We start from the raw sequence: 14645 nt of genomic DNA on the forward strand, positions 1-14645 counted from the left end.
AATAGACAGGACCCAAGCACAATCAGGCCAACAGAAATAATGGCCTTAGGAAAAGGAATACAGTTCTCTGAAATGTTTAGCAAAGAAATTTACTCTAGAATGTGCCATTAGGAAGAGACATCTAAGGATATGGAAAATTTTACCAGGGAAAGAAAATAATGGAGTGCATTCAAAACATACTGAGTGGCATGTATAAAAGCCCTGCAATGAGAAGAAACATGACTCTTCAGGGGACTGATAGATGCTCAGTGAGTTCACAAATAGTGAAGGGAAGTATGTTTTGAGATGACATTGAAGATGGATACAGGGGCCAAACCATGCAAGTTTTTATGAGTTGTTTTAAGCATTTTGGTCTTTATCCCAAGAACATCAGAGAGCAATTGAAAAGTTTCAGTTTCCCGTGGAGAGTCAAGGATGGTCTGAATACAAAGAATTGACAGAAGTTCAGAGTATTTTTTGGAAAAGTTTACTCTGTCTAAAATGGGAGAGGGCTGGGCAGACTGGATGTGGGGAGATCACATGGTAGAGCATTCTAGCAGTCCAGAAGAGAGATAATGGCAGTGTTTTAATAAGATGCTTATGCTGAAGATGGGGAGAAAGTGGTCAACTTAGAGATGTTCAAGATTTGGTGATGAATTGGAGATGAAGGTGGAGAAAGTGTTAAGTGACAAGAAAGGTCATAGATTTCTGAATGAAACAACTGGATAGAGATGGTGCCATTTCGCAAGGTGGAAAATACAAAAGGATGACCAATTTGGGGTAGTGATGATGGTGGGAATAACACAGTTCTTTTTTTGATCTACTGTTTGATTTGCCTTTGAATCTCAAAAATGGAGTAGACAATGAGGTAGTTGGAAAATTAAATGATCTTGGGCAAAGCCTTGAGAAAGCCAGCTCTTTTAGCTGCTGGTAGCAAAGAACAAAAATAGAAAAGAAATAGTATTGACTTCCAAAGAAATAGAAGGAAAACCAGGATAAGGTCATGGTATGGAAACCGTGAGAAAGTGATGCTTTAGGAAAGAAGGAATTGTTAGGCTAAGGACGATGACAGATGGTAAATAGCCACTGGGTTTAGTAACCTAAATGTCGGCTGGGAACTTATGCTGAAGCTGTTCTGATGAAATGCTAAGTGAAACTCAGATAATAGTATCTTGACTTGTAAATGGAGTTGAGGCAATATTTTTATTTTAATGAGTAATGAGAACTAAATTTCAAAATTTAGCTACAAAAATGAGAAAAATGGTAACTGGAATGACATCTTCTTCTAGACCTTGCTAAGGCATAATATCTTTAAATATTAGAGTGCTTAGAGATGTCATAACTTAATGTGCTACAGTATTATAACGATATAAATCACATTAATAGGCAATTTTAATGATATTGAAATGTAAACCGCTGGAGAATGCCAAATATCTTTTTCTAACTTTTGCATTTCTTTTATTTTTCCCCTAGTACAGCTACTTCCAGTAAAGTAGGCACACAGTAAATATTTATATGAATGAATGAAGCTCATCATTCTGCTTATGGTTCAGAGTAGACAGAACATCTTAAAAGTTCCTGCCTTCCAGCAACTTTGAATGATTTCTAATTAGAAATTATTTTATCACTATCCTATGTTCTTCTCTGAAAGTTCTCAAATGTTTCTAAAAACAAAATATAAATTATCATCTAGCAATCCTTGTTATTCTTATTTGAAAAGATAATTTCTACATAGTTGAACTTAGCAGTATTTATGATAAACTAAATGTACAATCATTAGTGGCAAAGAAATTTTCGAGAGTTCAGGGCTATGTAACAAAATGAGTATTCATATAATCTATAACATGGTTTAAAACTTCATAAATATATATTTCCCACTTGAACTGTACAAGCAAACAAAATTATTATTTTAAAAACTTATAAATATGTATAGCCACATAAAAATTTACAAATCTGTGTAATATATAAAAACTGCTTAAATAATCCACAGTATTTACTGGAGAGCTCAGAACAGCACAACAGCAGATAACTCAGTAACACTATCATACTACTATGAGAAAGTTTACAGGGCCAGTGCTGAACAAATCAAATATTCTAAGACTAGACTAAGAAAACATAATAGTCCCAAAAATGTATTAAAGGAATAGTAAAGGGAATTAGTGAATCTAAAGGTTGACATACAAGCATAGTAGCTAACACTTTTACAAAGATATAAAAACAAAAGACCCAATGCAGCCCTCCATAGTATAGTTCCTTTGTATTCTCCAGTTTTAAAATGACATATTAATAACTAACTGGATGGAAATGCATGATATTATCTTGTTCATGTTCAGCAAAATAATGAGAATGGTAGTAATAATAAAAATAACTCCTGAGTTCTTCAAATCAAACACTGATACAGAGTGCCAAGTTTAGTACAATGTAAGTAAAATACTTTTACAAATTAACTGAAGCTACATTTGGAAAACTCAGCAGTGGCCACAGGACTGGAAAAGGTCAGTTTTCATTCCAATCCCAAAGAAAAGCAATGCGAAAGAATGCTCAAACTACCACACAATTGCACTCATCTCACACACTAGTAAAGTAATGCTCAAAATTCTCCAAGCCAGACTTCAGCAATATGTGAACCGTGAACTTCCAGTTGTTCAAGCTGGTTTTAGAAAAGGCAGAGGAACCAGAGATCAAATTGCCAACATCTGCTGGATCATAGAAAAAGCAAGAGAGTTCCAGAAAAACATCTATTTCTGCTTTATTGACTATGCCAAAGCCTTTGACTGTGTCAATCACAATAAACTGTGGAAAATTCTGAAAGAGATGGGAATAACAGACCACCTGACCTGCCTCTTGAGAAACCTGTATGCAGGTCAGGAAGCAACAGTTAGAACTAGACGTTGAACAATAGATTGGTTCCAAATAGGAAAAGGAGTACATCAAGGCTGTATATTGTCACCCTGCTTATTTAACTTCTATGCAGAGTACATCATGAGAAACGCTGGGCTGGAAGAAGCACAAGCTGGAATCAAGATTGCCGGGAGAAATATCAATAACCTCAGATATGCAGATGACACCACCCTTATGGCAAAAAGTGAAGAGGAACTAAAAAGCCTCTTGATGAAAGTGAAAGAGGAGAGTGAAAAAGTTGGCTTAAAGCTCAACATTCAGAAAACAAAGATCATGGCATCCAGTCCCACCACTTCATGGGAAATAGATGGGGAAACAGTAGAAACAGTGTCAGACTTTACTTTTCTGGGCTCCAAAATCACTGCAGATGGTGGTTGCAGCCATGAAATTAAAAGATGCTTACTCCTTGGAAGGAAAGTTATGACCAACCTAGACAGTGTATTAAAAACCAGAGACATTACTTGCCAACAAAGGTCTGTCTAGTCAAGGCTATGGTTTTTCCAGTGGTCATGTATGGATGTGAGAGTTGGACTATAAAGAAAACTGAGCCGAAGAATTGATGCTTTTGAACTGTGGTGTTGGAGAAGACTCTTGAGAGTTCCTTGGACTGCAAGGAGATCCAACCAGTCCATCTACTAAAGGAGATCAGTCCTGGGTGTTCATTGGAGGACCGATGTTGAAGCTCAAACTCCAATACTTTGTCTACCTGATGTGAAGAGCTGACTCATTTGAAAAGATCCTGATGATGGGAAAGATTGAGGGCAGGAGGAGAAGGGGATGACAGAGGACGAGATGGTTGGAGGGCATCACCAACTCAATGGACATGAGTTTGAGTGAACTCCGGGGGTTGGTGATGGACAGGGAGGCCTGGCATGCTGCAATTCGTGAGGTCGCAAAGAGTCGGACAGGACTGAGCCACTGAACTAAACTGAAGCTACATTTTTAAAAGTACCAAAAATGACATTTCTAAGAAATATAACTCTAGAGGAAAACAGTTGTATTTTTGCTTGCAAATATTAGCCACAAATAAAACTATACTTTTGGAATATAGTTAAGAATTTTGCATACTATTTTAAGCCCATTTGTCTTGAGGTTCTTTCAATGCTATCTAGTTGATAAATTAATGTTAAGCTAATAGCTTTCTTCCTGGCATATGATGGATAAAGATGCTGAAACTTTAGCCATTTGAATTTGCTCAGTGAGTTCTTTACTTGATTAAAGTATAAAAAACAACCTGTGTGTGATTGTCTTCCTGAAGGTTTGAAAGATTCTTTTGAATAATACAAGTGGCACTTGCCTTAAGAATCATCCAAAGTTTTAGAATAGTGAAGAACTTTATAAAATTGACTAATATAAGGAAACTATATTACATACTCAGAGGTAATAAAAGAATGATTAATTCTTAGCAGTAAGTGTCCTGTATAAAAATATACAATTATCCAACATCAACTCTATGTCAGAAACTAGGCAGTAGATGTTTGATATCATCATATTAGTCTCATCTGCTAAAAATGGTGCATTAATTACACAGGGGAAGATAAAGCCATACAGTTCATAAAATCACTTTGTGAAATCTTAGGAATAAAATGTTTCAATAAATATTTTATTAATGCATAAATGTCATTCTGAGTAATAACATTAAATTGATTGTTAATAAAAGTATATTTAATCACAATGTATGTTTTCTATGTTGAGATGCAGACAAAAACATAAAACCTAACAACTAAATACAGTAATGATTACTGTCTTTAGTTAGGCTATGCATTATGTAAAATTTACTTAAGTTAATTGGAATGAGTATAATAAGAAAATATATTATCAAACAGTTTTCTATCACTATAGATTGTTTTTGATGAGGGTTTAGTTTAACTCCTATTTTATTTTGTGTTGAAGAGATGGGTTTGTAGAAATGACTTGTTATAATAAAAGTAGAATTGATGTCAAAGGATGAGATAGTCGGATGGTATCACTGACTCAGTGGACGTGAATTTGAGCAAACTCCGAGATAGTGAAGGACAGGGAATCCTGACATGCTGCTGTCCATGGAGTTGCAGAGTTGGGCAGTACTTTACGACTGAACAACATAATTGTTGTCATCACAGTTAGTCATTTCAGGTATATAAAAAGGGAAAAGATCATCAAAAGGGAAGAATCATGGCAGAGGTTGTATCCACAGAGTTGACCATCAGTAATCTCTCTTCTCTATCCCTCTTAAGGAAGATGTAATCTTCCAGTTTCCTCTGACCTCTAAAATATTTCAGATAATGAAATGAAAATGGTAGTCTAGAAAGGATCAAAGGAATGAGGTACAAATTCTGATTGTGCTATAGTGGAAATGCACTTGTAGATTTTGTTACACTTCTTTTCACTATCTCACTTTATTTTCAACAATCATGTTCTCACTGGCTTTATGGGAAAGCCAGTCCCCTTGTGTGGTTATATGTATTCCCATTCTTGTTTTAATAAGTACATCTCATGAGGTGGTTCATCACAGAATTTTGCTGGCTAATCATCTCCTTTCTCCATTAACTGCTGTACTTCATATTTCCCTTAATAACTCATCTCACATCCTGATGCCCAGAAGGTGAACTGCTTGCCATTTAGAGGGATCTTAACTCTTTCTGGTCACTAGAAAGAAGCAATATATTAAATGGATTCTGGGTACTTGACATGAGTTAATGCAGTTTGAAAGAAGAGATTTGTTTCTATCTCACTCAAAGGATCAGTGCAAAAAATCTTTATTCCTTCCATTTCCTACAATCGCTAAAGATATAATTTGGACTCCATTTTAAACTAAATCCTTGGATGGGGAAGGATGTGAGTCTGTCCAAACCCAGCTCACACTACACTTGGTGCTTATGTTTTATGAGGCAAAGTTTATAAGATCCTGCTCCTAGGTTAAGCTCTCAAGATAAGGAAAAGCTTTCTCTATCAAAGATCTGAGCCTTTATACTCTTTCTCTATTCAGTACACCACATTCTCAATATGAAAGCATTCACAAGGAGATGCAGAAATTATTTTCACACTTAAGAACTCTTCAGTCAGACAAAGACTGTAGTCTTGTTTTGCTTCACTCTTGTTCGAATTTCACATAGTTTAAATGATAAGAAATTTATCTCCTTCCTCCCATGTTTTCTTACTCTAATAGATTTCAGGGTTATGTTTTGTTCTTTGCTAGTTTATTCTTATTTGTTTTATTTTTTTAGTGACATTGCTACCTATCAGTATCTCAAGAAAACCTTGAGTTCCTATGAAATTATACTGCTATGCAATTGTAAATTTCATAATAACCATAAGCTTTTTTTCTTGTAAATGTCTAAATCATTTATATTGGCTACCCTGATTTTTTTCTCCAGATCCTTTTATGTGATTAACACCTTTTCTTCGTTTGACCATTAATTAAATTATTCATCCTCAATTATCTTATATGATATTGCAGTTACTGCCAGAAGTATTTTACATTTTTGTCTGAGTAGTATGTGGTGAAGCAGGCAAGTTACTCTAGTTCAGCATCACAGGAGAGAGCAAGTGCAGGGTCTGATGTCCAACAGGGAAGTGAAGCAGAGTTGGGTTAATTGTAATCAGGACAAGCAGAAGAACTGCTAGCAATTTCAGGAAATGGGTGCTTATGCCAAAACCCTGTAGGAATCTCTGAGGCAGAGCAGAAAGATTTACAGTATATTGTGTCTCAGTTGTCAGCCCTGCAGCAATGAATTTTGCCAAGTAAGAATTCTCCATTTGTACTAGACTTACACAGTTGAAACCAAAAATTCAGAGGAACATAACAGCTGGAGTGTGGGGCAACATGAAATGGGAAGGAAGATTGGGCATATTACAGGAACAGCTTTAGGAATACTGCAACTGTGTCCAACTTCCTGTTACCAACATCAGGGGCTGCCTGCTGAAGTCAGCTGCTTTCATCTGCACATAGATTGGCCCTCCACCTGAGCCAGGTGTTCTTAATTACCAGCTCTGCCTGGCGGGGCATGCTGGGATTGTTTCTTGTATTCACAGAAAGTATGTTAAACCTCTGAGCTTATGGCCAAAGAGAAAAGTCAAGCAAACAGACAAAATCCTGTCTCAGTGGTAAAGGTGCTTCCTTATTACAAGAACTAGATCTCTGTCCTCCCTACTCAATAGTTTCCCCTCAGTTTCTGCAGGTTTTCTACTTCCAGGCTTGCATGAAAGATCAGTGAGGGCAAGACCTAGGACTTCAGCAAGATGGTAGGGCTGGGCTTCCCTATCCATTTGATTGGCTATCTGTAAAGATAATAATAATGATAATAAACCTTCCATAATGCTTATCCTGTGCTAACTTGTTTACTGTGTCTCAATCTTCACAATAACCTTGGGTAGACTCAATTATATTACCTTTTACATAGAGGAGAAAAAATAAGGTACAGTAAGTTCAAGAATGCAAAAAGCATTTCCTGAACATATGGATGAATACATTAAGTCAATAGGAATATTTATTGAGCCCCTTGAAGTAGTCCTTGCCTTTATGGAAATAATGTCTTATAAAAAGAAAAGATGGGAAAGAGTAAAGAAATAAACATCAAGTATTGGAGGTTATTGCAAAACTCAGAGGCTACCAGGTACCAATGCCCTAGGCAGACTGAATCATGAAATCAGTTGAGGGATGAAGTGAGACTAAGAAATGGGGAAATCAGAAAGAGGGAAAAGACATTTTTATGCATGAGATAGATGAGCTCTGATTCTCTAGCATGCATGCTTGATCCCTGCCTTTATTTTATAACACTTGCTGCCTCTGGGTGGCCCCTGGGTTAGTTGTGGCCAAAAGGGGTCCTGAAGCCTTTGGGTAAATCCTTTCTGGAACAGAAGCCAGCACCAAATATGCTGAAAATAATTCACATGTCTCAGTTTATTTTGTGGAGGGGATTTGCAACCATCTATCTTGTTGCCCATACTCTGAAATTCATGTCTTTCTGGTTCTTGCCTGTCTTTTGCTTCTGATCAATTTTATTTGTTTCCTTTCTCTCTTTTCCTGTGCTAAGAAATGGCTTGTAAATTATAACTTAGTTATTTTACTATTAATTATTCTAGTTGCCCCAACTAGTGATTTAACCTGGATTTTTATTAAAAAAGCAAAAATCTTTCCATCTCTGGCTTGATGACCAGCCTCTGGGCCCTGCCAATATTTACCAATACTTTCAAAACACTGGACTGAACAAAATATGCCACTTTCTCTAATTTTAGTTCTGACAATTACATTCTATTATAGAGTAATTAGGAAAGTTATGACCAACCTAGGTAGCATATTCAAAAGCAGAGACATTACTTTCCAACAAAGGTCTGTCTAGTCAAGGCTATGGTTTTTCCTGTGGTCATGTATGGATGTGAGAGTTGGACTGTGAAGAAGGCTAAGCACTGAAGAATTGATGCTTTTGAACTGTGGTGTTGGAGAAGACTCTTGAGAGTCCCTTGGACTGCAAGGAGATCCAACCAGTCCACTCTAAAGGAGATCAGCCCTGGGATTTCTTTGGAAGGAATGATGCTAAACCTGAAACTCCAGTACTTTGGCCACCTCATTCGAAGAGTTGACTCATTGGAAAAGACTCTGATGCTGGGAGGGATTGGGGGCAGAAAGAGAAGGGGACGGCAGAGGATGAGATGGCTGGATGGCATCACTGACTCGATGGACATGAGTCTGAGTGAACTCTGGGAGTTGGTGATGGACAAGGAGGCCTGGCGTGCTGCGATTCATGGTGTCGCAAAGAGTCAGACACGGCTGAGTGACTAATCTGATCTGATAGAGTAATTTCTAGAATAACTTGTAATTTATATTCCATATCTACCTAATCCATTTATATAGTTCAAGTATTTAGTGCTTTTTAACACCTGGCATGTGTGAAATGAAAAGAAACCTGTCTTTTGGTAATATGGACAAAATGAATGATAGAAATGGCTTTCCCAAAACTACTTAAATCTTTACCTTTCTTGTCTGAGACAGAGTCAGACTTATGGGTCTGCAATGGAAGGACATGAATCTAATAAGACAAAGGGAACTAAAGTCACAAAAATGGAGCCCCAATATTAATAGGTTGCGTTTTTTCCTCCTCTCCTCACAGTTCTGTGTTCTGTCCACCAAAGTCCTACTCACACTGCTAGGGCCCCTTCAGCTATCACATCACACCTAGGGTGGAGATTTCCCCCTGTTTTTCACTGCCTTAATTTCCTCCCAAATTCCAGTAAACAAAGGGAATTTCACCGTTGGCTGTAAATGATCGGGCTTTGAGGGCTTCTCTGGTGGCTCAGTAAGGAATCTGCCTGCCAATGCAAGAGATAGGGCTTCCATCCCTGGTCTGGAAAGATCCGACACGCTGTGGAGCAACTAAGCCCATGTGCCACAACTACTGAGTCTGTGCTCTACAGCCCAGGAGCCCCAACAAGAGAAGCCACCGCAAGGAAAAGCCCATCACCACGACTAGAGAGTAACCCCCACTAGCCACGACTAGAGAAAAACCCACAGAGCAATGAAGACCATGCACATCAAAAAAATTAAAACAATACTTTACCTTACGCAGGAAGACACATTTACAAGGTAACAGTTATTTTACTGGCAATGTAGTTATCTTTTGTTACAAGACATATTTTAATGAAACCATACTCAGCATAAAACCTTGATTACATCATTGCAAAATTTTGCTCCTGTTTTTGAAGATTAAAAATCCCTGCTATTTGAGTGTTGACACTTCTCCTTTTTTCAGTTTTCTCATCTTAAAAATGAGGATCATAATGGACCTACTTTAAAAAGCTTTTTGGAGAATTAATAAGTTTGTGCATGTAAATGACTTAGGAAAATCCAATACGTCATAGATCTTAGGTATTGTTTTCCCCAAAGTTATATAAGAATGAAAAGATCTTTAAGAAATATCCTGAACAGTTCATAAAATTTTCTCTAAGTATTTCTGTATAGCTTTTTCCTTAATTGCACATATTTTGGAGTCAGAAGAAGTCAGTGTTTCACATCCCTTACTGGATGAGTGATCTTGTGTAGACAATATCCAAACTAAACTTCAGGTCTTTTATCTATGCAATGAACATATTTATTCTTTTTTTTTTTTTTTGATGGCAACTAGCATTTATACAAATACACTACATGTTCCAAATAGAAACAGACCCACAGACTTAGAAAACAAACTTCTGGTGCCCAAAGGGGAATGGTAAGTGGGAGGGATAATCAGGAGGTTGGGATTGCCAGCACTGTCGTTCAAAGTCTCCTTTGATCACAACAGTCTTGAATCTGGTGCAGTCAACACTAGCTCCTTCTGTAAAGAGGAAACTTGGTGCTTCCGTTTCCTGTGACCAACACGTGGAACAGGTCTGTAATATAACTGCTAAGCATGTCCTGGTGGTCATTGGTCACTGTCATGTTTGTTAACAACCTCAGTCCAGCCAGTTGCACAGCAGAGTTCAGGGGGCCAGCGATGACATCCTCACAGACTTGACTGACGTATACCTTTATCTTGATTTGATTTTCAACATTCACACTCAGGTTATTCAGTGCATTTAAAGCTTTTTCTTTAATACTCTGATTGGGATTGTTAATTTTGCTTCCAACGATTGGAATACCACCCAATTCACGAATAACGATTTGGTTGGCCGAAAAGACTGCATTGTTACCCAGAGTGACCAAAGCTCCTTCGATAATGACAGGATCCTCAGTCGATTCAAGCAGGTAAAGGAGTTTCTGAACTTGTTCAGCATTTAGGGTGTCATCATATGATCCACTGGTTAAGTCTTCTGCGGACCGCGAGGGACGCAGTCGAAGCTGGCGGCCGCCTCGTCTCCGGCCCTGCGTAAGCTTGTAGAAGCAGTAGCAGGCGCCGGCCGCGAGGACCAGGCCCGCCGCCACCCAGCCCACGTCCCGGGCGCCGCCCATGCTACCTCTGGGGCCGCGCACAGCGCTGGGCCCGGCGCGGGAGTGTCCGAAGCCAGCGGGTCCAGGCGCCGCCGCCCGGGATTACGCCGCGGGAGAAAGGAAATGGGGGACTGAACTCCGCCTCTCAGAAACCGCCCTGCTGAAAAGTGAAAGAGTCCACTCAGCCCGTACGCTTCCTGGCGGCTTCCTGGAGAATGGGCGGGGCACGGCTGGAGGCGAGCTAGACTGGGTGAAGCGCCGCCCATATTTATTCTTATTTCATTCAGTGGTAATAAAGAGTGCCTTTAGCGTTGAGTACATGTGGTAACTCAGAATATATGATATGTGTGCTAAGTTGTTTCAGTCGTGCCAACTCTGCAACAGGTAGCACACCAGGCTCCTGTCCGTGGGACTCTCCAACCAAGAATCCTGGAGTGGGTTGCCACTTCCTCCTCCAGGGGATCTTCTTGACCCAGGGACTGAACCCTCATCTCTTACCTCTCCTGCATTGGCAGGCAGGTTCTTTACTACTAGCACCACCTGAGAAGCCCAGAATATATATGGTAGCTATTACTATTACACAAAGATTCTTCAGCCAAAATTAAACTATTCCCTAAGTAGTTTGATAATTTGAGCTTAGATAGGTCTAGTTAAATGTATAAATCTCCAGGATTACAATTGAGCAGGCTGTAGGCATAAGTTCAGGCTTGAAATGATTCTTTTTTTCTCATTCAAATGATAGCTGGGAGTTTTCATTATATGTCACCAGTGCTCATCACAATCTCGATTATTTTATTAATCCCCACAGAGTCTGATCATCATAGATTCTGGATGTAATTATTGAGTGACAACTAGAAAGATCAACTTATTTCGTGTGGCATTAAAAAAAATTACCTGATAGTAAAGTAAATGGCAATAAGGAGTTCATGATCTGAGCCACAGTCAGCTCCCGGTCTTGTTTTTGCTGACTGTGTAGAGCTTCTCCATCTCTGGCTGCAAAGATATAATCAATTTGATTTCAGTATTGACCATCTGGTGATGTCCATGTGTAGAGTCTTCTCTTGTGTTGTTGGAAGAGGGTGTTTGCTATGACTAGTGCAGATGACACCATCCTTATGGCAGAAAGTGAAGAGGAACTATAAAAAGCCTCTTGATGAAGGTGAAAGAGGAGAGTGAAAAAGTTGGCTTAAAGCTCAACATTTAGAAAACTAAGATCATGGCATCTGGTCCCATCACTTCATGGCAGATAGATGGGGAGAAAGTGGAAACAGTGTCAGACTTTATTTTTTTGGGCTCCAAAATCACTGCAGATGGTGACTGCAGCCATGAAATTAAAAGATGCATACTCCTTTGAAGGAAAGTTATGACTAACCTAGATAGCATATTAAAAAGCAAAGATATTACTTTGCCAACAAAGATCCATCTAGTCAAGGCTATGGTTTTTCCAGTGGTCATGTATGGATGTGAGAGTTGGACTGTGAAGAAAGCTGGGCATCGAAGAATTGATACTTTTGAACTATGGTGTTGGAGAAGACTCTTTAGAGTCCCTTGGATTGCAAGGAGATCCAACCAGTCCATTCTAAAGGAGATCAGTCCTGGGTGTTTATTGGAAGGACTGATGCTGAAGCTGAAACTCCAGTACTTTGGGCACCTCATGCAAAGAGTTGACTCATTGGAAGAGACTCTGATGCTGGGAGGGGTTGGGGGCAGGAGGAGAAGGGGACGGCAGAGGATGAGATGGCTGGATGGCATCACTGACTCGATGGACGTGAGTCTGAGTGAACTCCGGGAGTTGGTGATGGACAGGGAGGTCTTGCGTGCTGCGATTGATGGGGTCGCAAAGAGTCGGACACGACTGAGCAACTGAACTGAACTGAACTTCCACCAGAACCCAATGAAATACATGTTTTTTAAATAGTAAGCATATGTTGGAGTGAGCTTTTAGTAACATTGTTTGTCATAAGATTTGTACATTAGCATATTCTTTATACCCACTTCATTAGCTTTTCAAATTTTTTTCTGTTTCTCTGTACTTTAAGTATAAGAATTTTCAGTCATGTGCAGGAAACAGTTGGAATGGGAAAGACATACAAACCACAGATATGTGGGGAATTTCCTCTAGTGGTTAGAGGAAATTCCTGATTGTATTAAAAAATAAATTTTCTTTTGTTTCCTCTGTGCATTTTGTAGTGAATATTTATCATGGGGTTAGATGGGGAAACAGTGGAAACAGTGTCAGACTTTATTTTTTTGGGCTCCAAAAGCACTGCAGATGGTGACTGCAGCCATGAAATTAAAAGAGGCTTACTCCTTGGAAGAAAAGTTATGACCAACCTAGATAGCATATTGAAAAGCAGAGATATTACTTTGCCAACAAAGGTCCATCTAGTCAAGGCTATGGTTTTTCCAGTGGTCATGTATGGATGTGAGAGTTGGACTGTGAAGAAAGCTGAGCATCGAAGAATTGATGCTGTTGAACTGTGGTGTTGGAGAAGACTCTTGAGAGTCCCTTGGACTGCAAGGAGATCCAATCAGTCTAAAGGAGATCCAACCAGTCTAAAGGAGCTCAACCTGGGTGTTCTTTGGAAGGAATGATGCTGAAGCTGAAACTCCAGTTCTTTGGCCACCTCATGTGAAGAGTTGACTCATTGGAAGAGACTCTGATGCTGGGAGGGGTTGGGGGCAGGAGGAGAAGGGGACGGCAGAGGATGAGATGGCTGGATGGCATCACTGACTCGATGGACGTGAGTCTGAGTGAACTCCGGGAGTTGGTGATGGACAGGGAGGTCTTGCGTGCTGCGATTCATGGGGTCGCAAAGAGTCGGACACGACTGAGCAACTAACTGAACTGAACTGAATGAAGTTTAATTCTGTAAATTTTTGTCATTCGATCAAAGTCAACAAACTAACAAAATGATTAATTTTTCACTGTTGAATTAAACCACTGGTTTTCAGTCTTGGTGATTTTGCCCCCCAGATAACACTGGGCAGTTCCAGAGACAGTTCTGTTTATCACAACTGGCAGAGGAGAAAAGACAGTGCTACTGGTGTCTAGTGGCTGGAGGCCAGGGATGTGGGCACATACCTGAGGAATGAACGGGTTTAAAATGTCAATAGTGCCAAGACTGAGAAATTCTGATCTAGTTAAACAAATTTAATCTGAGTGAGGATGAAGGAGAAAATTAAGTTGGAACTGGGAAAGATAGCTAAAATAAGGCCTAACATCACATCTGGGATATTCAGATATAATGTAAAACTGGATCAACATATTGATTTCATTTCCCAGAGCATATATGCTGCTCCTTATTAACTGCAATACAGATTTTAATTATCATATTACATTGAATTTCCTTACAATCTTTAGTTGGCATATCTGTCTCCACATTAATCTTTTTCCTTTTTTTGAATCCCTGTACACCAAAAAAATGAATTACCTGTTTTAGGCTTTAAAAAACATCAGGAGGATGTTTATGGCTTTTTAAAAACTAGAGTATAATTGATTTACAGTGTTTCAGGTGTACAGCAAAGTAATTCAGTTACATATATATATATATATATATATATATATATAAGAATATACATATTTTTTAGGTTCTTTTCACTTACAGGTTTTTACAAAATACTGAATATAGTTCCTTGTACTATATAGTAGGTCTTTGGTGGTTGTTTTTCTTTATGAGTCTATTTCTGTTTTGTAGATACATTTATTTGCATCATTTAAAATTCACATCTAAGTGATAGCATATGATATTTGCCTATCTCTACATGACTTACTTCACTCTGTATGATGCTCTCTAGGTCTATCCATGTGGCTACAAATGACATTATTTCATTCTTCCTTATGGCTGAATAAGAAATATTCCATTGTATGTGGTATATACAT

The 14645-nt window shown here is 38.8% G+C and overlaps 1 pseudogene across 1 annotated transcript; it reads right to left on the reverse strand.

Annotated features, from left to right (window-relative positions):
- Positions 1 to 9390: 9390 nt before the first annotated feature.
- LOC147375664 (armadillo repeat-containing protein 10 pseudogene) lies at positions 9391 to 11034 on the reverse strand (annotated as a pseudogene). Its single transcript, XR_015161577.1, has one exon. The product of XR_015161577.1 is annotated as an armadillo repeat-containing protein 10 pseudogene (transcript).
- Positions 11035 to 14645: the final 3611 nt, after the last annotated feature.

Source organism: Bos grunniens, chromosome 3 (assembly GCF_055505025.1).
Source record: "Bos grunniens cultivar Pamir isolate PY7600 chromosome 3, Bosgru_T2T1.0, whole genome shotgun sequence".
NCBI classification, from domain to species: Eukaryota; Metazoa; Chordata; class Mammalia; order Artiodactyla; family Bovidae; genus Bos; species Bos grunniens.